At 45.2% G+C, this 23088-nt stretch overlaps 1 protein-coding gene and 1 long non-coding RNA gene across 5 annotated transcripts in view; both read right to left on the bottom strand.

The window, feature by feature from the left end:
- FARP1 (FERM, ARH/RhoGEF and pleckstrin domain protein 1) overlaps positions 1-23088 on the bottom strand; it is a 312926-nt gene that overhangs the window by 189280 nt on the left and 100558 nt on the right. The gene's annotated exons all lie outside the window — the stretch shown is intronic.
- Positions 14963-22007, bottom strand: LOC110255764. Its single transcript, XR_002336572.1, has 2 exons — positions 18773-22007; positions 14963-18141 (listed from the first exon to the last, which is right to left on the bottom strand). It is a non-coding gene; the product is annotated as an uncharacterized LOC110255764 (long non-coding RNA).

Here is a 23088-nt window from a genome sequence, read left to right as displayed (position 1 = left end):
TCCTGCAGGGCTCCCTGAACTGTTTGTGGGACATGATTAGATTCACCTTATGCATTAGGACACCAGAACAGAGGAAGGCCAAAGGGTCTGCGGGAGCTGGGACTCAGGCTCAAAAGGCCCCAGGCTCGGAGTTCCCATTGTGGCGCAGTGGAAACAAATCCGACTAGGAACCATGAGGTTGCAGGTTCGATCCCTGGCCTCTCAGCATTGCTGTGAGCCATGGTGTGGGTCACAGACGCAGCTAGGATCTGGCATTGCTGTGGCCCTGGCGTAAGCTGGAGGCTACAGCTCCCATTCGACCCCTAGCCTGGGAACCCCCACATGCCACGACTGTGGCCCTAAAAAGACCAAAATCAATAAATAAATAAAAAAGAGGCCCAGGCTCTGCTGACCCTCCTGGCCAAGGGGGCTCACTGAATGGAGATGTACTGAAGGACAAAAGGAGCCGATGTCCCCAAGGTCACTGGTGAATCAGTGTCTAAATTGAAGTCAGAATCACGGAGGCACCAAGGCCAGTAACAAAAGTCACGGGAGGAATAACTAAAAAAAGTTGAAGGGAAAACCTGAACAGAAATGGGACACAGAAAGCCAAGAGCAGCACGTCAGCAGAAAAGGTTCAGATTCACAGTCACACGTGGCATCAACATGACCTCATGCTTCGAGATAATTTTCCTTTAAAGCACGCCATGGTTTACGCAAGCCCATCCTGACGGATGGCTGAGAGGCGAGATCTTTGGAACAGACTAAGCTATTCCTTCGAAGAAACCTTTTTCAGGGCGCATTCACCCAAGAACTATGTGTTGAAGGTACACACTTTTATACGAGCTCAGGAGAGATCTTTATTTTCTTCATTTTATTGTCCAGTAGTTTACAACTGTTAAATATCAGACGTAGATTTTTTTCATTTGGGGGGCATGATTTTTTAAGTAGGGTCAAGTACAAAGAATGAGAAAAGAATTAACTATATATCTACCATCCAGAAATGATAAACAATATTTTGCTATATTTGTTTCAGATCTTTTTTTTTTTTTTTTTTTTGAGGGCCTCACTCTCGGCATATGGAAGTTCCCAGGTGAGGGGTCCAATCGGAGCTGCAGCTGCCGGCCGACACCACAGACACAGCAACGCGGGACCCAAGCCGCGTCTGCGACGTACACCACAGCTCACAGCAATGCTGGATCCTTAACCCAATGATCAAGGCCAGGGATCGAACCTGCGTCCTCCTGGATGCTAGGCAGATTTGTTTCTGCTGAGCCATGACACGAACGCCTCAGATCGTTTTTTTTAATAATATAAAAAAACTGGGCAACATTATTCCAATTCTATCTTCCATCTGAAAAATCAATCATCATTCTGTATTCTGTGGCCCTTTTCCATCTATTTTACACACACATGCACTCACATACCATCTATAGAAACGTAGAGAACTTCATGTACTTTACGTGCCTGTGTATTTATTTACTTATTTAATTTTAGGGCCACGCATGCGACCTATGGACGTTCCCAGGCTAGATGTGGAACTGGAGCTGTAGCTACAGGCCAACACCCTTGGCTCAGCCACGGCAACACTGGATACGAGCCACACCTGCAACCTACGCCACAACTTGAGGCAATACCCGATCTTTCGCCCAATGAACGGGGCCAGGGATTGAACCTGCATCCTCATGGACACTAGCCAGGTTCTTAACCCAAAGAGCCATCTCAAGAACTCATGTAGGCACCATTTTTAAAAATAAATCAAACCATACTCTTGCATCACTCAACAATATCTACTTGAGATGAATCCATGCTGATTCCTAGAACTGTGCTTTATTCCTTTACCTCTAGCAGAGCATTGGTTTAACTATAGCATCTTCTACTTCGCCTATTAATGGAGATATAAGTCGTTCTCAATTTTTCTCCAGAAAACCAATTCAGTAATAACTATCCTTGTAGTTGTCTTCTTGGGAGATGGCCAGAGACGCTTGCTGGATATAAACACTGTAAATAAGAATAATGTTTAAGATGAACTATAATTAGGGGAGGAACAGTAAAAATGGCTGAGACCCTTAGTAAGCAGACTTGGCAAATGCCCCTCACTATGAATGTTTATGAATCTATCAATGTTTCAACTACACCATGGTAATAATACGTGGCTTCTCCCCAGAACACCCAACACCTCCACGCCGTCATGAACAGGACTCAAATGATTCGGCAAATTAACCTCAGGGATGACAGATTCTTGGCTCTGTTCCTTAGTCCCCATCACTATTCTAACTTCTTGAACAATCTTCCAACTAAACTTCACATGCAACTCATCTATAGCAATGCCGTTTGCAGCACACCAACGCAACGCTAGGCGTGTAACCAGGCTCCCTCCGATACAGACAAAACGCACAAATTCCACAGACGTACGCCTGGCATGACAAGTGTCCATGAAAACAGCCATCTTCTCACTTCTGCTTTAACCAGAGAGTTTTGCTAGTCTCCTCAATAAACTCAGCTTTCCCGTATCTTAAGTGGGAAAAAGCACCTGCTGGCCTAACCCGAGCCAGAGGAACCTCAAATTTATAAGCTGCCCTCCAGCTGCCTAAGTGTCCCTAACATAAGCCCAGTATGTCGTGCATCACGCGTGTGTAAGGAGGAGGAGGAGGGTGAATTGTTAGCTAAGAAATGGGGCATCCACCCGGAGGAAGCAAAATCAGTACCAGCAGGGCTGTTCAAGGAATCACCGTGCAGAGAAACTCAAGCCAAGAATGTTGCTTCCTGGTCTCTCTTTGCCCACTCCCACACAAGCACGGGTCATGTATCAGAAAGACAGCATCTGTATTACCAACAGATAGTCCTACAAACATCAATAAATGCCCTCCCTCCAATACCAGCAGCTACTTCCCACACACCAGTTTTCCACCCATCCCCATTCCATTCTGAGAAAAAAAGCAAAGCTCCCTTGCCAAAACAAAAAACAAACAAACACAGAGTCACAGAGACTTATGGGAGCGGATTTACATCTAGAAAGATGCATGCTGTCTGGTCAAAGGAGAACAGAGGTGACCAGGAGGACGTGGAAAAAAAGGCTACACTCAAATGGGAGGGGAAGGCTAAGGGGCCCCCTGATTTCTTTCTGGAAGTCAGGCATCCATCCTTTCCCCACCACCACTACCACCAAGGATGAGCCAGTCCTCACTAAATCCCCATGGCTCAGTCACCCACTGGTGAGGGCCAGCATTTCCCGGGGACCCTGGGCAAGGCGCGTCCTCACCCTCCACCTTGAGCCGCGTCTATACAACTCAGGCACGAGAGCACGCAAGCAACATGGATTTCCATGGCATCAGTGGGGATCTCAGCATCCCTTCCTCCCTTTGGGAACTGCCACCCATCCTTGAGTCCAAGATACCCTCATAAAGGCCCCTCCAGCGCAGGAGCTAAGCCTTAGCTTCAGCCTGTGCTCCTGCCTCTGTGTCAAAATGATTCATATTGAGGCCTTGACCCCCTCTGGGCACAGGGCTCTGGGATCACACTCAGCCCTTAGCATCCTGTCTGCAGCCTTGTTTAGCACAGCTCTTGTCCTGGTACACCTGGCAAGCAGCATTTGAGAAGTGAATTGCAAACACCGGTCAGCTTCTTAGCAGAACAGCGGGATTGAAGCCAGAATATAGTTTTCATGTTAAAACTCATTGCCTGGGGAGAACATGAAAAAGCAATTCAGGCTAAAGCATCAGGGATTTGAAGAACAAGAGCCTAAAAGGCAGGTGGGGAGGGAGGGAGTCTGGGCAGTTTTAATAAAACAAGCCCTGTGGGCGAGCTTGAGGTTAACCGTTGTGTTTTGCTTTCTCAGGCCCAGAGTTGAGTTGGGTTGAGTTCCAGACCTCTGGGTACCATAACCTTGATCTTTCAGATGCTTGTATAGTTCATGTGGGAAGCAGTGAATATTTGCGAAGGCTCAACTTAATGCTGGCTGCACCTTGTATTATTATTATTATTATTTTAGGGCCGCTCCTGTGGCATAAGGAAGTTCCCAGGCTAGGGTTCGAATTGGAGCTACAGCTGCCAGCCTACACCACAGCTCACAGCAACACAGGATCCTAACCCACTGAGCGAGACCAGGGATCAAACCCACAACTTCACAGATACTAGTTGGATTCATTGCACTGAGCCACATTGGGAACTCCTTATTTTTAATGGGAATGGATGAAAGCGAGCACAAAATCCTTTTAAATGATGCACTGTTTCACCAATCAATAGGCAACACGTGGGTAAGACATCCTGAACTAGAAGACAGGTTCAAACACATGATTCAGAGCATCTTGAAATAGACGACAAGTTCTCTACATTTTATGTGGTTTTTTACTGTTGTTATTTTTGGCCACACCTACAACATCCAGAAGTTCCTGGGCAAAGGCTGGAACGCACACCACAGCAGTGCCAACACTGGATTCTTAACCTGCTAAGCCACTCGGCAACTCTGAGTTGTATACATTTTTAGACAGTCACAGGAGTGATGAGTAAATAACGCAAAAGAACAATGTATTTTTGCTTTTCGATTGTGTCTAGACCCACTGGTGGCCACTAGTTAGTATTCGAAGCCTTCAATGAGAGAAGAAACAAAGAAAGCAGTGCTGTAATTTATTCAACCAGCTAACATTAGGAGGACAAAAAATCTTTCAGGGGCAGAAGAGACCCCCTAATTTTATTAAAAGTAAGAAGTGTCCCTTCCCTGCATCAGGCAATAAGGCGCTCAGAATATAAGTGGACAGTGAAGTAAAAAAATGTATTATGAAGCTTCCTGAATTTTTTTTTTTTTTTTTTTTTTTTTGTCTTTTTGCCATTTCTTGGGCCACTCCCGCGGAATATGGAGGTTCCCAGGCTAGGGGTCGAATCGGAGCTGTCGCCACCGGCCTACGCCAGAGCCACAGCAACTCGGGACCCGAGCCACATCTGCAGCCTACACCACAGCTCACGGCAACGCTGGATCGTTAACCCACTGAGCAAGGGCAGGGACCGAACCTGCAACCTCATGTTTCCTAGTCAGATTCGTTAACCACTGCGCCACGACGGGAACTCCCTGAATATTTTTTAAATTGCTTTTAAGCAAAGTAAGGATGGTCATCCTGGAATTTTCCTCCAAATGGGCTACCCATCTAGCCAATGCTCAGGTCTACACATCTAATACGGTCCAGAGCCTGAAGGGTTAAACGCAGGACAGACTCTTGAAGGATCAATTACTCTGATTCCCTTATTTTCTCAGCATCAGGGAACAAAGAGGGATCTTTTAAGCGATGCACACTAAGATGTTTATCACTGAAACCTCAAGTCTCCTTCCAAAAGCAAGCCTTTCCACTGGTGAGTGATGCTCACACACACATTTTTTTAAATTGCTATTCCTCGTCATTCTCTTTATTTATTACATTTCCTTTTTTAAGATTTTGTGGTGCAGCGGAAACGAATCCAACTAGGAACCATGAGGTTGCAGGTTCGATCCCCGGCCTTGCTCAGTGGGTTAAGGATCCAGCATTGCCGTGAGCTGTGGGGAAGGTTACAGATGCAGCTGGGATCGGGTGTGGCTGTGGCTGTGGCTGTGGTGTAGGACGGCAGCTGTAGCTCCGATTCCACCCCTAGCTTGGGAACCTCCATATGCCACAAGTGCGGCCCTAAAAATAAAAAAAAAAAAGAAGAATTTGTGGTGCAATTACTTAACATAAAGTTTACCCCTTTAACCATTTTTAAGTGTACAGGTCCATGGCATGAAGCCCATTCTCGTGGTTATGCATCCATCATCACCACCCATCTCTGGAACTTTCTGCACCTTACAAAACCGTACCTGTGTATCCATTAAACGGTGACTCCCCTACTCCTCCCTCCAGCCACTGGCAACCTCCCTTCTCATTTCTGTCTCTACCATGCATGGCTTTCCCAGAGCTCTCTTAGTTTCACCAGCTTAGAATTACAAACACCATAAAAAAACAAACAAAAACCCCTCAGATTTCAAATATTGATGTATTACTTAAAATATAGTATCATAGAGGTATTTTATTTTATTTTATTTTTTTGGTAGTAGAAATACTTACTGGAGTTCCCACTGTGGCATGGTGGGTTAAGGATCCAGCATTGCACAGTTGTGACTTAGGCTGCAGCTCGGACTCGGTACCTGACCCAAGAACTTCCAGATGCCATGAGTGCGGTTGGAGAATAAAAAAAAAAATATTTAGGGAGAATTCTGTGTATGAATCCACAATCACTGGAGCAGACTTAAAGTTTCATTAACATCTCTTCATAAACATCTTCTGAAGGGGTTTTTCCTCCTACGAGCTCTGTGAGAGCACTTCCTCAACCCTGGACAGCAAAGCTATGCACATTTTTCAGATTTCTGACCTGTTGCTAAATTGCGTTCCAAAAGGGTTGCTGCTTTAGGTTTGAGTGATGCTTCTCATCGTCAAAGAGATGGTTCTGGATTTGGAGGGTGAAAGGGAGACTAGACGATGTTCAAACAATGGCCGACAGTTCCCACCATGTGGTCCCACTACGCATCCTCTTCCCACAATTCTATGGGGCCTTCCCCTCACCATCTCTGCCTGACAGAGTCTAAGCCATCCGCAAAGATCATGAACAAAGATCATGAACGAGTAAGGAATCACGTTTTCTAAAGGAGACTTTTTTTTTTTTCATTCTGCTGAAGAGGTCACCCTTTACAGACTCGAAAAGAAATCTGCCATGCAGGACTACAAAAGAGGCAACAAACAAAATGCCACTCCCATCATCTTCTCATTACCAATATTTTTCAAAACCCACCCATGAAAAGTAAATTCAAATAAAAAGAGTACTGTTTGATATTTTAAGGTATCAGCAAATTCATGTATTTTCTAATTACATAGCAACCACTTTTGCATTTTTAAGAAGTCTGTAAAACCATGGTTTTCCACATTTTCAGTTTATGACCTGCTCATTAATTAAACTTATTTAGGGCAACCAAAGGAGGCTGGAAAATAGTCTCCCCACGCTTGCTTCCCCCGACACACTCGAAATCTCATTTCTCAAATTAAGCTAATTTTGGAACGTCATTTGTTTCAAAAAAAAAAAAGTCTTCTAGAAAATACAAATGTTTCCATCTGTTTTTCAATGCAAAGCAATCTTAAGAGAAAGCCATAAAAGGAACTCTGCACTAAATGTATTTCTTCCTTTGCCCCAATGGTGGCCAAGCCAGCTCTTCTCCAACGAAGTGATTCCTGAAAATCCCGTGGTTTCGTTTCCCATTTCCCCACTGCCATCGGTTATCCTAACATATGTTTTCATTTATAGCATCATGGATATTCTCTAGACAGTCTGTTGGAAAAAAATAAAAAAAGAATTAATCCCAGCAGTGAGCTTAAGATCCTGAACACTCAGCAACTTCTTGTGAATTCATGGTAAGGCTATTTGTGCTGAGGCTGAATCTGAAGGTATAAACAGCTGACCAGAGCTAAACTATTATGCACTTGGCTTATTTGGCTTAAATCTCTGCATTTAGAGCAAAACAGACAGAAGACTACATTGCTCATTAATAGACCTAATACAAATCCAACAGAGAAGGTTCTGATGAGAGCTTCAAGTTCAAGTACCGAGTTAGAACCCCTTTTTCTTCAGCACCTACTAGGTGCCCAGAATTGTCTCATCATCTCACCCATGCTCCCTAGTCCCCCCCGAAGGCACCACTACAAACTCCAACACAGACAGATATGACTCTCGTCTACATTTTTCAGTTGACCTGAGACTCACCCAAGTGAAGAAGCTTGTTCAGAATCACGCTTTTATTAAGAGTGGAGTTAAGGTTGCAACACGCCCTACTCACTCCAAACCCCCAATGCTAAGACGACACAAATACCAATCTTGGTTTGCATCAGCATGCCATCACATGACGGCTCTTTGGGGACAGGGAAGGAGGACACAGTGATTTTTGGGGATGCCCACACCTATCATCTCTTTACCCGGAAATTCAGGGGTCCCCATGAAGCCAGGTGAGTGAGCGGAGGTTGTCTCCGAAACACAGGTGGAAGAATCACATGGACAGAAAGCATAGAGAGTGCTGTTTTCAAGGATTTGTAACCATCTGGTGAGCCCCATTTTGTGAAGAATGAGACAAAAACCGCCAATCAATCTGTTCCAAATCCGACTCGCGTGTGCACACTCGCACACACGTGACGATGAATCCGACCTCAAACCCAGAAATGCTGCCTGTGTTCATTACGAAAAACCCCAAACAGACCACACGTCCCGGTTTAACTGAAAACCTGCCATGAAGGGAGGCAGGACTATGAAATCCAAAGTGGAAGAGCCACACACATCTGGGTTTGAAACTGAGCACAGCGTTTCCCATCACGTGGCCCGGGGCACAAACAGCCGTGGCTGCAGCAGGCTTCACAGACTGAGTACCTGGAAAGCGACACACTATTACAACATCCATTCTCATTGAATCTGCACGATAAGGTGGTACTCTTACCCTCACTTCACAGGTGGCAAAACCCAGGTCTCAAAAAGGGGTAGAAACAGGACTGGAAGCCAGTGTTTGTCCAACATTCAGCCTTTGATACGAATCTGTTTTTTCATTGATAAATTCCATCACACGAGCCAACTCCAGAGGGCTGGCCAAAGTCCTCGGCAGCCGCTCTCAATCAAAGGAGCTACTGATGCTTTCAATCTCTTCATCACCACCGCCGCCGCCACAATCATCCAGGTAGAGAGACTCAGAAGTTGCGCTGCCAACCAACACTTAACAACATTCCTTAATGCTTCCCATGATTTTCATCTCCCAAAGCACCCTTCTCAAAGCTTAGAGACGTCACATTTCTCCTTGCTGAACGAACTTGGCTGGGAAATGGCTTTTCTTGCAGCCTAAATCAACACACGGCTCTTAATCCATCATGCACCATGCTTGCACCATCAGTGCCAACCTCTGGAATTCTACCTACTCATAACTAAGTAGCTGGTTTTATTTTGATAAAAGCTACTTGAAAACCTCCGGGGTCCATGCTGGCCAAAGTCGAGTTGAAAAATGCTGGTGTCAAAACAATTTGGCAGGGCTCTAAAAATAATACCCTGAGACTCTGAGGCAGTTAATATTTTCCTCTCAAGTATAAATTATCACCAAGGCTCACAGCATCATGGACTTGAACATGAGAGTGGGCTTCATAGATAACTTTCTTTATAGACCAGCAGGGGAAGCTTTAACGCTGACTTACAATTGCAGACTCTTGGAAGGTATTGGCAGCTAAGCGGGCTGCGATAAAGATAAGAGTCTTTGAAAGGGTTTTGAAAGGGTTGACAGCACGGAGATGGCTGGTGTTTTTGGAGGGCACATTCTAAAGCAGCCTCTAAGTACAGAAATACCGAACATTCCCAAGGGGTCCGGCCAGCCCACCTGACGTCACAGCTCTCTGGTCCACTGGCTGGGCACCAATGGCTTGTCTCTGGGTTCAACGTTATGTGACAAAATCAAATCACCATCGTGTGTACGTGTGTGCACGCCTGGGGGGATGGATAGGCGGGCAGAACCAGGAGAGTCTCCAACACCAAAACTCAGACCCCACTCTTGGGAAATGCCATTGTTTGCAAAATACACAAAAATTCAGGTCAGGAACCTTATATCGAGCCTGATAAATGCTATCTGCCTATCAACCGAAAAGCGACCACATTTAAAATTTTAAGCTACTATCACCTACAATCACCTGCATTGATTTTCTTTCAGACTTGCCATTCCCACACTGAATAATCAAGAAGTTTGGACAAACCAAAATTATGTCTCAGCTAGCATTTTGAAAAATTCATCTGACAATCAAGTCACTCTTAACTTTCCCGTTTTTGTTTTTTTTTTTTTAAGGGCTGCACCTGCAGCACGTGGAAGTTCTCGGGCTAGGGGCAGAATTGGCACTCTGCCAGCCTACACCACAGCCACGGCAACACCAAATCAGAGCTGCATCTATGATCTACGCCATAGCTTGCGGCAACCGGATCCTTCCTTCACCCACTGAGCAAGACCAGGGATGGAACCCGCCTCCTCACAGAGACTACACTGGGCAGGTTCTTAACCCACTGAGCCACAATGGGAACTTCCAATTATTCCAATATTATACAGACTATTAACGTTATTAAGATACATATGCAATTAACCCTATGACTATCCCAATATGGTCTGTCTTCTCAGTTGATCAGGAACCTTATCACAGTGAATGATGCTATGTGTGAATTTGAGGGCGTTTTGTATCTGTTAGTCCACTTGCCTCCCCGGGGCAGGGGGACTTCCTATTAAGGTGAAGCCATCCATCTCTCACGCACTGTGAGAGTGCCTCACGGCTCAGCGGACAGAATCCAGGAGGAGGAGATGCAGATTCTGGCCACCATCAGCTAAAGGACCTTGAGCAAAGCCGTCATCCGTTAGGGCCTCGCTTTTCCAGTCTGCAACTGGGCCCATGGGATTGGCCTTCCAGCTGTAACAGCCACCCATATAAACCCATGTTCCACTCATCGCTTTCAATACTACCTCCCGTTATTCCAATACGCATTCACGCACCTGAGCTATAAATCAGACGCTGCTATTTTTACTGCAATACATATTTTTATTTATTCATTTAATCCACAGACATCGATTCAGTCCCAGCTGTGTGCTAAGAGCTGTGCTCGAGGCTACAAACATACCACCGACCAGAATCCACGTCTGTCCTCTTGGCAGAGTGAAGGGCAAAGACGGGTGTTGAACAAGTCATTTAAAAATCACACACGTGTTGTCTAGAATCACACCCACCATGAGCCCAACCATAAAAAGAAGCAAAGAAATGATGACAGCAAAATGCAGACTGTGATGACCTGGGAGGGACAGGGAGGGTGAAGGAAGGGGGAGGGGCTGGTCCTGGGAGGGCTGTCTTTTTAACGTGGACGGTCACGTTATTATTGGTTAAACTTCACTGCCACATTTTATAGCCTCATTTCCAAATATGCCATATTTCACAATTCAAAGTTTTAACAGATGACATACCAAAAAAACCCAAGCCACGTACAAACCCCAAAGATGGACATTACAGAACATTTCTTTAGACTCTAAAGCATCCTTGGGAGTTCCCTTTGTGGTTCAGCAGTTAACAAAACCTACTAGGATCCATGAGGATTATGCCTGGCCTCGCTCAGTGGGTTAAGGAGCTGGCTGCTGTGAGCTGTGGTGGAGGCCGGCGGCTGTACCTCCCGATTCAACCCCTAGCCTGGGAACCTCCATATGTCGCGGGTACAGCCCTAAAAAGACCAAAAAAGAAAAAACGAAAAAAAAAAAAAAGAATCGAAAGCATCCAAAACATATATAGTGTCAGATTTTAGCATAATAGCCTTGATGCGACTTAAGATGACGTTTTAAGGAATGACAAACTCAGTTCTGGTTTTGGTGTAATCCCACATTTTTTTTCCCCAAAGAGCCTAAGTTTTTCCATGAAGTTAATGGGCAGCCCCCATGCTTGGAAATCACTCGTAAATATCATAAACAAACTCCAAGAAACGTGTGATTTCATACACTCACAGCCACATGCTCTTCTCTCTTTTATCAAGTGCGTGGCCCTATCGGAAGCTCCGGGGCTTGACAACTTATAATCATCAAAAATCAGGTTTTCAAAAATGTCAACAGAGCCTACAAACCCTGCTGAATTTTGAAGACTTCCAAAAGCAATCTGAGAAGGAGCTGTCAAACATCACGTGTGCCACTGAAAGGACAGAGGGGGGTAACCAGAAGGTTCTTTTCCCACTGGAAGTTCACTTTTTCAACACTCACCTCTGGAAACCGTCACTAAGAGATGGTCCTGCTCCAGGTCTTGTCTGGTCTTTTTGCTTCTCTAATCCACAAAGACAGGTATAAACACAGCGCCCTGTGATCTCTCCTTTGCAGAAATGCATCTGGCTACCTTCCTGCCTCCCTGCGATGCAATCCTGTGTGGCATCCATCATCCTGACAGTCAAGCAATTTAAGGTCTCATCGAAGGATAACTCAGTGGACAGCATGGGAGAAAACACAAGACTTCTCGTATTAAAATATCGCTCTCGCCGTGAAGGAAAAAAAAAAAAAGATCAGACTGACTAGACCCCCAAGTTCTTTTTAAGGACATATTCCCTGGGCAAAAATGTGGAAGTCCCCTTCCCTAAATAAAGGGGTCAAAGGCTGACTCTTGTCAAGAGGGTCTTGGATCACAAATGCTTACATGCCGACCATGCCAGCCAACAGAACACCACGCCATCGAAGAAGTCACTTCCTCACCAAGTCCCTAATACATGGAGGAGGAAGGGTGATGCTTGCGTATTTCCAAAGGTGAAATGAGAGTGAAATCATTGAATCAAAGCATCACATGATCTGTGGCCATTTTCATAAAAGATACTTAGAAATTCCTATTGGTTCCCACGCTGGGGGTCAAATCAGAGCTGCAGCCACCGGCCTACGCCAGAGCCACAGCAACTCGGGATCTGAGCCGCGTCTGCGACCCACACCACAGCTCACCGCAACACAGGATCCTTAACCCACTGAGCGGGCCAGGGATCGAACCCATGACCTCATGGTTCCTAGTTGGATTCGTTAACCACTGCGCCACGACAGGAACTCCTAAGAGCGTTTCTTTTTAAAGACACTGTATTGAATATACACTGTTGACTCACTAACATTAAACTCATGTCCAACAACACTGTAACTCATGCCTGAATGAAGCTTCCCTAACACAAGCATTTTCCTCCGTAGGACCCCATACCTATTGTGCTTAGGAGTAAGACAGTATTTCAGCTCTCCTGGGGCCATTTTAAGCAGCAAAATGGCCAAGAGAAAGCACAGAAATGGGAAAACAGCGCTGAACAAACCCGTTTCCTCTAACAGCTGAAACAAGCAGCAGGGTACTGCCTCATGCAACCTCAGTTGGCAACGTGTGCATCTGGGAAATCAGATCCTTCCCTGCTCTGCGCGTGCCCATGAATGATCTTGAAAGCACCGCAGGCAGCCATGTAGGGGTTACAAATGAACTTGAAGAGTGAGCGAATTCAGAAATACTGGAATCTGTGAATAATGAGGATTGACTCTAGTTCATTACGGTAGTTCCCTTTATGTAATTATTTATACATAATATTTTAATTATTAATATATTACACTGTATATAATTTATTGATTTATAATTATTTTATATGACATGTAATTTTGTTTTATATATTTTAATATATAATTATTTACATACTTATACATTAAATTATATATTAGAATGTATATTATATATAATTATATATTAAATGTGTTTGTTAATATAATGTAGTTATTTTAATGTATAATTATACCTAAACAAAATGACTTATATATAATTATATATATTATATAATGTAGTTCATTAAAATCGCATGTCACAATTTTAACATATTAACATCCAAAATTTTCTGAAATTTTGGTTATGATTAAAAAACACACCAGAGGTTCCTTTTCCTACCATTATTCCATCCTGTAAAAGAACAGCCTGTTATTTTTACGGCCTTAATAAAGTATCACCTTCGGTAAGCCATGGGTAAGCACCTGTTCGGCAGGTGTCTCCTTACCCACTTCTCCATCCTGTCCTCCTAGAGTCCACCAGTGCGCCTCACTGTACCCACATACAGTAGAAAGAGCTCAAAACTCACAGAACGTTCCAAACATTCAGAACTGCTTTGTCACCCTTCTAGATACTACACAACCTACATCTAACAGATGTGTCACTAACTATTAGATGTGTCACTGGCACGTTTTCCCCCATTAAAATGTCCATTTACTGGGCTGGGCTTGGGTGTGCCCATCAGCCTATCTGGAGCAATTTGTCCCAGGTACCTGCCTCTATGATACTAAAGATGCTGAGGAGGTTGGCAGTCATGCTCCCTCCATAAGGGCGCTGGGAGAGAGTCACTTGGGGCCCCAGGGTCAGAATCCATGGGTCTTTTGAGAATTGGTCCATTTTTATTGTACAATCTGCAGCTTGAGCACCCAGGGACAAGGAACTTCCCAACAACAACTGGAAAGCTCTTGCCTTGCCTCTCGCCCCTGGTGGCCTTCAGTCTGTGAACAGGCTTCGTTTTGGGGTCCACTTTACATCTCCCCTTAGTCTCCCTCTGCTTTGATTTTTTTTAACCTACTTCCAATTTACACTATCTAGGCTCTTAGGCAGCTTTAATCCTTTGTGAAGTTGGGGCAGGGGGTGGCCATAAATAATTGACCTTCGCTTGCTCTGCCTCAGGCAAGGTTTCTCTGGGGCTTTTCATTCCAACAGAACCCTGAGCCCATCTCCCACCTTTCCTGCCATCACTCCACGCTGGTCCAAGCAGATCTTGGGGCCTCGTCTGGCCGCCCACTCTGCCGGGATGCTCCGTACCACAGGATGGTGGGAGGTGACAGCCCATGCCACCCACACTCAGAATTTAGGGGGTCCGTGGTAGTGACCTGGGCTGGCCATGGGACTGTCTTAAAGAGCAGTTAAAGACATCGTGTGGGGACCAAGGTGGGTCCAACGATGTCAGCCACAAGTCCCCGGCCCCGGGAGCAGACGGCCTGCCTACTCCCCCAGGTGTGCAGGACACAAGAGCCCTGGCTCTCAGTTCGGCACACAAAGTGCCCAGGCCAGAGACACAGGTTCCAGGAACAGCTGGATTCTCTAACTTAAATAACAATTAATGTTCCATTTCAGTGCTCGGATCTAGAAAAGCACTGACAAAGCCTCCATTCACTCAAGTGCTGGGTTCTTAAGTGATATCACTCTGTCTGTCTGCAGTTCCAGTACCTGGTTAAAATTAAACTTTTCTAAATGCCCCACTGAGAGCACTGTTTCCGTATCTGTGACTAAGGACTTTGAGCTTTTAAAATTATCCCCAGGGAAGAAGAGGCGGGAACAGAGTATGTAAACACACACACACCCCCCCTTAGAAAATTATCTAACACCACCAAAAAATTAGCTGCCTTTCCTAGACAGAAACGAAAGAACCTCCTTTTTTCAAAGTTACAAGAATGAGAAAACTAAGTTTATTTTCCTAATCTATCCACAACAATGAAGAATTCATTTCAAAAGTTACCAGAGGAACAGGATAGATCTCTGTAGGTTATGTGTTATTTGAAATTGTTCCTACCAGCTAATCACACGATAACGCTGTGATTATCAAATAAGTTTTTCTTTCCAAGAACTGATCTAACAACCCCAAAAGAATGATCAAGAATTAATAATAAGCATCTGCTATTCCAACTAGTTCAGGCTTCATCATCTTCTTTACTCCAGGAAGGAAACTGGAGAGGACGGTTAAAATTAAAGCTTTGAGTTCATACAAGTAGAAAGCATCTACTACACACATTATATGTGTGTTTCAAGTAAATTACTGTATATATATTGTATCAGATGTAACAGTAAATTAGACACGGGAGCTGAAAATCTGTTCTCATCAAAATTAACTGCCCTCTATATATAAACAACCTACTTCGTGCTTATCAAGCAACTGTTAACGGAGCTCCCTGGTGGCCTAGTAGTTAAGGATTCCACGTTGTCACTCCATGGCTTGGGTTGATCCCTGGCCCGGGAACTTCTGCATGCTAAAGACACAGTCAAAAAAGGAAAAAAAAAAAAATACGGTGAAAAAATATATTAGATAAGATAGTAGTTTTGAAACAAAAGAAACTGATAAGACAAACGTGAATTAAAGTAGATCATCTGGTGTTATCAGTCTTTCCACAAGGCTAATCCCTTCTTTCAGTTCAAAAAAATCTTAGGCAGAAATCACTGTCGATTTCTCACAACACAGCAATATGGGAAATGAGGCGTTCCTTTTAAATGGAAACGCTTTCAGCAACTGAAGGGCAGCAATTCCAATTAACATTTTAAAACTAAGCAATCTAATTAAGAGACCTCTTGGGAAAGAGATGATTTTTAACTTCCGTACTAGCAACCAACCAAACTCCTCTCTTTGGTCTAATTTCTGGCTGGAACAGAAGTGGATCTTCCCTAGAATCCAACACTCCACAGTGGAAAGGCCTCCTGACTCCCCTATAAGGAGGACCAAAATCTGGGGTGAGGGGAGCCCAGCTCTCCCCCCCAACACGTAGCTGAAGTAAGGGGGCTTCACTGCCAGAGACCCCGTCTCCACCTACACTCACCCGGCAGGAGAGGAACTTTTATTCGCGCTAAAATGTGTTCATACCACACATTCAATAGACTCCAGCCTTGGCGGACGACTTTCTTCCAATGAAATAATGAAACGGACTTTAAGTCCTGACTTGATGGAGAGCAAGCAGCTCTTCTTCACCCAGTGCTCTGGCTAAGCTCCTATTTCAAGCCCAATTTATGGAAGAAATAGAGCCTTTCGTTCAGATGAAGGACAAGGAGGCCCTGTTCAAACTCGTCAATTACGCGCACTTGGTGGTGAGGTGCTTGGGCGGCAAAGGACCGAAAAATTGCCCGAGGGACCAGGCGCTTGGACGATGGAAAGACAGTGCAGCATCCCGTGAAGAATATTCTCTTGAAAGAACATTTGCTGGGGAAAGCAAACTGTCAACGATCAAGCTAGAAATATGTGGTTACTGTACTTCCATCATAAATTCTGGAGCCGATTTGATCCCACTTTACACAAAATTCTCTAGAACTAATGTGAATATATTTAATAAATAAAAGGTCTCTGAAAATTTAATCAAACTGCCCCAAAGCGATCACTCTTTTCAAGAGACTGTTGCTTTAAAAAAAAAAAAAAAAAAGGAAATAAGGTGCTACAGGCAGTACACTCACTGGCTTCTTTTTTAACTCTTTACTATTAGAACTATTAAATCTCATGTACTTTAAAGAATTTGTTTAAAATTACACTGAAATCCAATATGTGTTCGAAGAGGTTGGGGGGTAAACATTTAATAACCTTCTCCAAAAAAGCCCACAGTGAAATCCGTTTTAAGTTCAGTTTTCATTACAAGGAGAGGAACTGGTGGTAATAGGAAGACCCTTTACCAAGCGAGAAAAAAAGGCAATCGATTATCTAAAAGGGTCATGCAAGTTACACAGGTTCATCTTACTCGGTGGAACACAAGTCTTTCTTCGTGACTGATCTTCGTCACAGAGAACTGAATAATGGGATTTCCCACGGTGGCTCAGCGGAAAAGAATCTGACCAGCATCTGTGAGGACGAAGGCTCCATCCCTGGCCACGCTCAGTGGGTTAAGGATCCGGCATTGCTGTGAGCTGGGGTGTAGGTCACAGACGGGATCCTGCATGGCTGTGGCTGTGACTGAGGCTGGCAGCTGTAGCTCTGATTCGATCCCTAGCCTGGGAACCGCCACATGTCCTAAAACAAACCATCAAACAAAGAGAACTGAGTAATGGATTGTGGATGATAACGTATTTCATAATGCACTGAGCTCTCATCTATTTGAAGTGGCCAAAGAAAATACTAAAACAAAAAAGAAACATTTCAAAACCTAAATGCAAATCCCAGACTGGGAATCAATCAGCATGTCAATATTCATTTTTTGGAGCTGATGCGCCTATTATGCATTTGATTTTATAATATTGCACTAAATAATGCTGAAAACCACTGCTCACCATCCACAAAGTCCAGGGAGAACCATCACGGTTCCTCACGAAAACAGGAAAACCTTTACCTATAAAATATAATGAGGCTTTTTCCCCTCTGGAGCAAGAACAGCAGGCTCAGGATAAACACATAAAAGTCAAAACTGAGTCGTAAAAGTTTCTTTTTCACTTTCTTGGCCCTAACTGTCTAAAACCTAAATTCTTCCCAAAGAAAATATGCTTTATGGACAGACACAGAAGCTTTGACTTCTTAATGAAACTCATAAACACACCCACATTAAAATCTGAATCTCAGAGTTCCCCAGTGGCCTAGCAGTTAAGGATCTGGCACTGTCTCCCTGCTGTGGCATGGGTTCAGTCCTCCCTGGCTCGGGAATTTCTGCATGCCGTAGGTGTGGCCAAAAAAAAAAAAAAAAAAAAATCTGAATCTCTTTTAAAATCTATTTCCATAATTAAAGAAAAAATTAGCCTTTTACAAGCTTTCGTGCATTATAAAATATTCTTGAAATGGTTTTTGTTGTTGTTAGTGTGCTTGTCAATAGTCTTTGAGTTCCTATTTGTAGCTCAGTGGAAACGAATCAGACTAGTATCCGTGAGGACGAGGGTTCAATCCCTGGCCTCGCTCAGTGGGTAAAGGATCCAGCATTGCCATGAGCTGTGGTGCATATAGGTCTCAGACTCAGCTTGGATCCCATGTTGCTGTGGCTCTGGTGTAGGCCAGCAGCTGCAACCCCCATTCAACCCCTAGCCTGGACACTTCCATATGCCATGGGAATAATAATCCTAAAAAGCAAAAAACAAAACAAACAAAAAACACACACAAAAAAACCACCTTGCATCTCTGAAACAAACAATATACAAAGACAAACCATTATAAATGCACATGTCTATTTCCATAGGTACTTCCACTATCCCTGAATTGGAATAAAGTCTGCTTTGTCAAGGAAACACAAGAACAGTTTTTGAGATTAATTATTTTGTAGGTATTGACCTTCAATGGAACCAATATCAATGGGTGTGTGTGTGTGTGTTTATTGGTTTTTTTGTTTGTTTGTTTTTTTGTCTTTTTTGGGCCACACTCTAGACGTATGGAGGTTCCCAGGCTAGGGGTTGAATTGGAGCTGTTAGGTGCCATCCTACACCACAGCGACAGCAACACCAGATCCCAGCCACATATGCAACCTACACCACAGCTCATGGCAACGCCAGAGCCTTAACCCACTGAGCAAGGCCAGGGATCGAACCTGCTTCCTCATGAATGCTAGTTGGGTTTATTTCCGCTGAGCCACAATGGGAACTCCTGTGTGTGTGTTTCAATATGTAACATGCACACACTGGATTTAAGTTCACTGCGAAGTCCAGATTTTCCGAAATTCCCTTTTAACATGAAAGGCAACCCCCTCTGAAATACGTTCCCTCCTCAGCGGGAGCATGCTTAGCACTGTTCCAAACCTAAGCCGCTAGAAGCCCAGTTTCAGTACAGGCGACATTCATTTTCCCTGGAAACAGCTGTACATTAAAGATGGATGTTCCTTTGCCAGATCTGCCAGAGACCTTTCAGGGTGGTCTGAGCCAAGTACAGGTCACCTTGAACCCAAAATGACTTTAAGCAGAGCCTGTCCATGCGAGACCCTGCTCCCTCTCTCGCCGAAAAGAGGAAAATAAATGAGTTGTTACAGCAAAGAGCAGAGCAGAGGCTCACGTGTCAGTCCAGCCGTCGGGAATACGTTTCCTCCCACTGACGGGCAGTGTGTAGAGTCCAGCCAAGGCAACAGGCGGGTGTGTAAGGGCCCCCACCCAGCACAGCCGCTCAACATCTCCACGACAGACAGCCTCCAAAGGATGCTCCTTCGGGCCGGCACCTGCTCACGGGACGCCCCTCCCTAGCAGCGCCCACACTGAGGACCCTGGGACTCTGTCCCCTTGTCCGTGGCCTCTTTGAGAACTTCACTCTGGGCTTATCTAAGGCAGAAATCCACCCTGATCCTCCACGTTTCACTTCCAGCAGTGCATTCCAGCAGGGCTCGTGAATTCCGCGTTTACCATTCACTCGTCCTTTATAGGCATCCACGTCCTTAGACTGCTCATCAGTTGGTGTGGGCGGCAGTGAGGGGCCTCGCATATTTACCGGGGTAGGGATTCTGTCGTATTTCTCTCTACTGAGTTACCTCCTCGAGTCCTGGCTTGGCATCCAGGAGATGAGATTCCTCTCTTGGAACTCACAGTTAGTCCAAGGAACAAACTCAACGGCTGGCTTGAGGAATCCGGAGTTTCCTGCTGACACGGAATTCTTTACATTGGGCCCCGCGCCTCTCCCATCCCCACATCTTCACCATCGACAAGGAGGTACGGTCTGGAACGCTTTGCAAGAGCAACTCTCCTTCTCGGGGACTGTCAGGACGGGGACCTTGTATTTCAGTCATTAAAATAACCCTCCTCTACTGGACAGGAGATGAAGTCATCTCACGTGAGAGCTTCGTGGCCACAGGCTCACCGCTCCATTTTTTCCCCCAACCCCTCTTGTCAAAAGCCCTCTCCTTCTCATCTCAGCTCAAATATTTTCAATTTTCACCCAGTCATTTGTTAATGGCTCAGAGAATGCACTAACAAGAGATTCGGGGCCAATACTTAGAATTGTGTTCACATCACAGCCTGAAAATTACTCCTGTTATTATTCTTAGGCATCAAATTTCTTTCAGTGTTTGCCCCAGAAATTTCCTGTATCTTCGTTCTTCTCTCTAAACAGCTGAGAGCCAACACATTCCATGTTTCAAATGACTGGATACCACCCCCCCAGCCCCCACCCCCGTTCTCCCCTGCTCTGCTCACACCACCACCCAGGTGATGGCTTGGAAGCGGATCTGCAATGAAGCAGCTTGAGTGTCTCGTGGTCGCCTGCGGACCCTTCCAAAGCCACAGCCTTAAGATGTCATCATTACTTTGTGCTCATTTTTTTAAGGAAGGCCTCACCAAATATGCACGTGCCCTGTTAAACTCCCCAGGATGGCACTCAGTTGGCCCAAATGCCTCTTTGCCCTGAACCCATGGCAGACACGCCCCAGGATGGAGAGATGGCTGGGGCCTCCTGCTCCCTTCCCGGCCTTGGTCATCTTCCCTCCCGGTGTCCCCCTGTCTTGACGATCTTGGAGGAGGAAGAGTCTTCTCCTCGATAAGGACCCCTGTGCGTGGTGACTCCACGCTTGCGCCCTCCTTCCCCACCTGCTAGGACACAGGCATGGCCTCGCCCACTCTCTTCCTGGAGAGGCTCGGGCCCAGCACAGACCAACACTCTCGCCACATGCCCAGGACTTAGGACATAGCATCAAGCCTGGAGCTGGGAGTCAGCTGTCTTTCTTCCCTCATGACATGACATTGTAATTCAACACGACCTTGCCCCCTCGCCCGCGCTGTCCCCCCCTGAGCAGCCCCTCACTAGCCAACGCCATCAATCCCCTGGTGGCCCGGCCAGAAACTCAAGCATCCTCCTCTCCCCCACCCCCAGGCCCCCAAGTCCCGGGCGGTGTCCTCGGCACTCAGCTGCTGCTGTTCCTGCTGTTCCTGTTTCCCACCATGGACTCTGCAAGGTTTCCCAAGCAGCTCCGCCTAACCCTGACCTCAGCCCTTTAGCTCTGATGACTTCATGTCACCTCTCCTGAAACCACCAAACCTCTTCCACCGTACAGAAATCATCTCCAATAACCACAAAGGCTGGATAACAGAGAAATAACATCTTTGTCGATGCACTGCTGCAGGAAAGGCAAGGGAGGAAACCGGGACGCAGAGAGCTTGGCTAATTCACAAACGGAGCCGCAGGAACTCTTGCCCGGACAGCCTTTGCTAGACCTGGGGTACCTGGGGCTCCAGTTTTCATGATACAAAAAAGAAACACACTCAGGGCCTGTCCAGAGCAGGGAGCCAAAGAGGAGACATCTGTAGAAAGCTGGCACTTACGCCCTTTGGGGTCCTTTCTTGATGCGGTACATAATGTAAGTGTGCCATTGGCCTGAATTCTGGTGTGAGTTACTTCCCACAGCTGCAGAGAGCCTTCCAAAATATGCTCAAACAGTCTGAGGACACGCTCACCACAAAGAAATACAACCCCCAGCGAGGATTAAAAGGCAAGATCTGATCCACACCACTGACCCCTCGTTCCCAGACAGGAAGTGGGTTTTCCTCCTAAAATTACAAAGGCAAAGCAGGCTTCCTCTGTTACCTGCTCTGCAAATCCAAGCATGATTTTAAAATACATGCACAGGGTGCTGGCAATGTCTGTGCATTTTCTGTTTCAGTTCAGTAAGTCTTGGACCAGGTAAATTAGGACTAGACATACGACCCTCTTGGTATTAATTACATCTGTTTGGAAGCCTCATTTCTTTTTCTGAGATCCTCATACAAATGACACTTAGATGGAGATTTGTTTTTGTTTTTTTTTTTTTGGCTTTTTAGGGCCGCACCCGGGCATATGGAGATTCCCAGGCTAGGGGTCTAATTGGAACTGCAGCTGCCAACCTACACCAGAGCAATGCAGGATCCAAGCCGTATCTTTGACCTACACCACAGCTCATGGCAACACTGGATCCTCAACCCACTGAGCAAGGCCAAGGATCGAACCCACAACCTCATGGTTCCTAGTTGGATTTGTTTCCACTGAGCATAATGGGAACTCGCTAGAGACCTTGACATCTTTGCAAAGTCAATTGTTCCTGGCTACACATTAAGTATTACGGTTAAGCAAACTTTTCTTTCTTCAGTTATGAGTTAATCATTGATTTTTTTTTTTAAGGCTTTTGTGAAGCCAGCCATGAAAAGCTACGTATTGTGTGATTCCATTTACATTGAGTGTGCCAAAATAAGCAAATCTATTTTGAAATAGATTCTAAAAAAATCAGAAAATGCCTCAACCCAAAAACTACTCAAACTGATCAACAAATTCAGCCAAGTAGCAGGATATAAGATTAACATCCCCACGTTCCCATCGTGGCACAGCAGAAACGAATCCACTAGGAACCATGAGGTCGCGGGTTCGATCCCTTGCCTCGCCCAGTGGGTTAAGGATCCAGTGCTGCCATGAGCTGTGGTGTAGGTTGCAGACGTGGTTCGGATCTGGCTTTGCTGTGGCTCTGGTGTAGGCTGGCACCTATAGCTCCAACTGGACCTCTAGCCTGGGAACCTCCATATGCTGCAGGTGCGGCCCTAAAAAGACAAAAGACAAAAGACAAAAAAAAAGATTAACATCCAGAAATCAGTCAAATTTCTGTATACTAACAATGAAATAGTATAAAAGGAATACAAAAATACACTATTTATTAAAATTGCACTCAAAAAAATCAAACACCTGGGAATAAACCTGACCAAGGACGTCAAAGACTCATATGCTGAAAACTATAAAACATTCATCAAGGAAATTAAAGAGGATTCAAAGAATGGAAAGATATTCCATACTCCTGGGTGGGAAAAATTAAGAAAAAAAAAAATTAGAAAGCGGGCCAGTGGCTGTCAGGAGCCGGGGGAGAAGAGGGACTGCTCATGGGTGTGTGGTTCCTCTCGGAGGTGGTGAAAA

This window comes from Sus scrofa, chromosome 11 (genome assembly GCF_000003025.6).
Source record: "Sus scrofa isolate TJ Tabasco breed Duroc chromosome 11, Sscrofa11.1, whole genome shotgun sequence".
Taxonomy (NCBI): Eukaryota; Metazoa; Chordata; class Mammalia; order Artiodactyla; family Suidae; genus Sus; species Sus scrofa.
The sequence above is the reverse complement of the archived record's forward strand: the minus strand, read 5'-3'. Positions and strand labels throughout refer to the sequence as shown.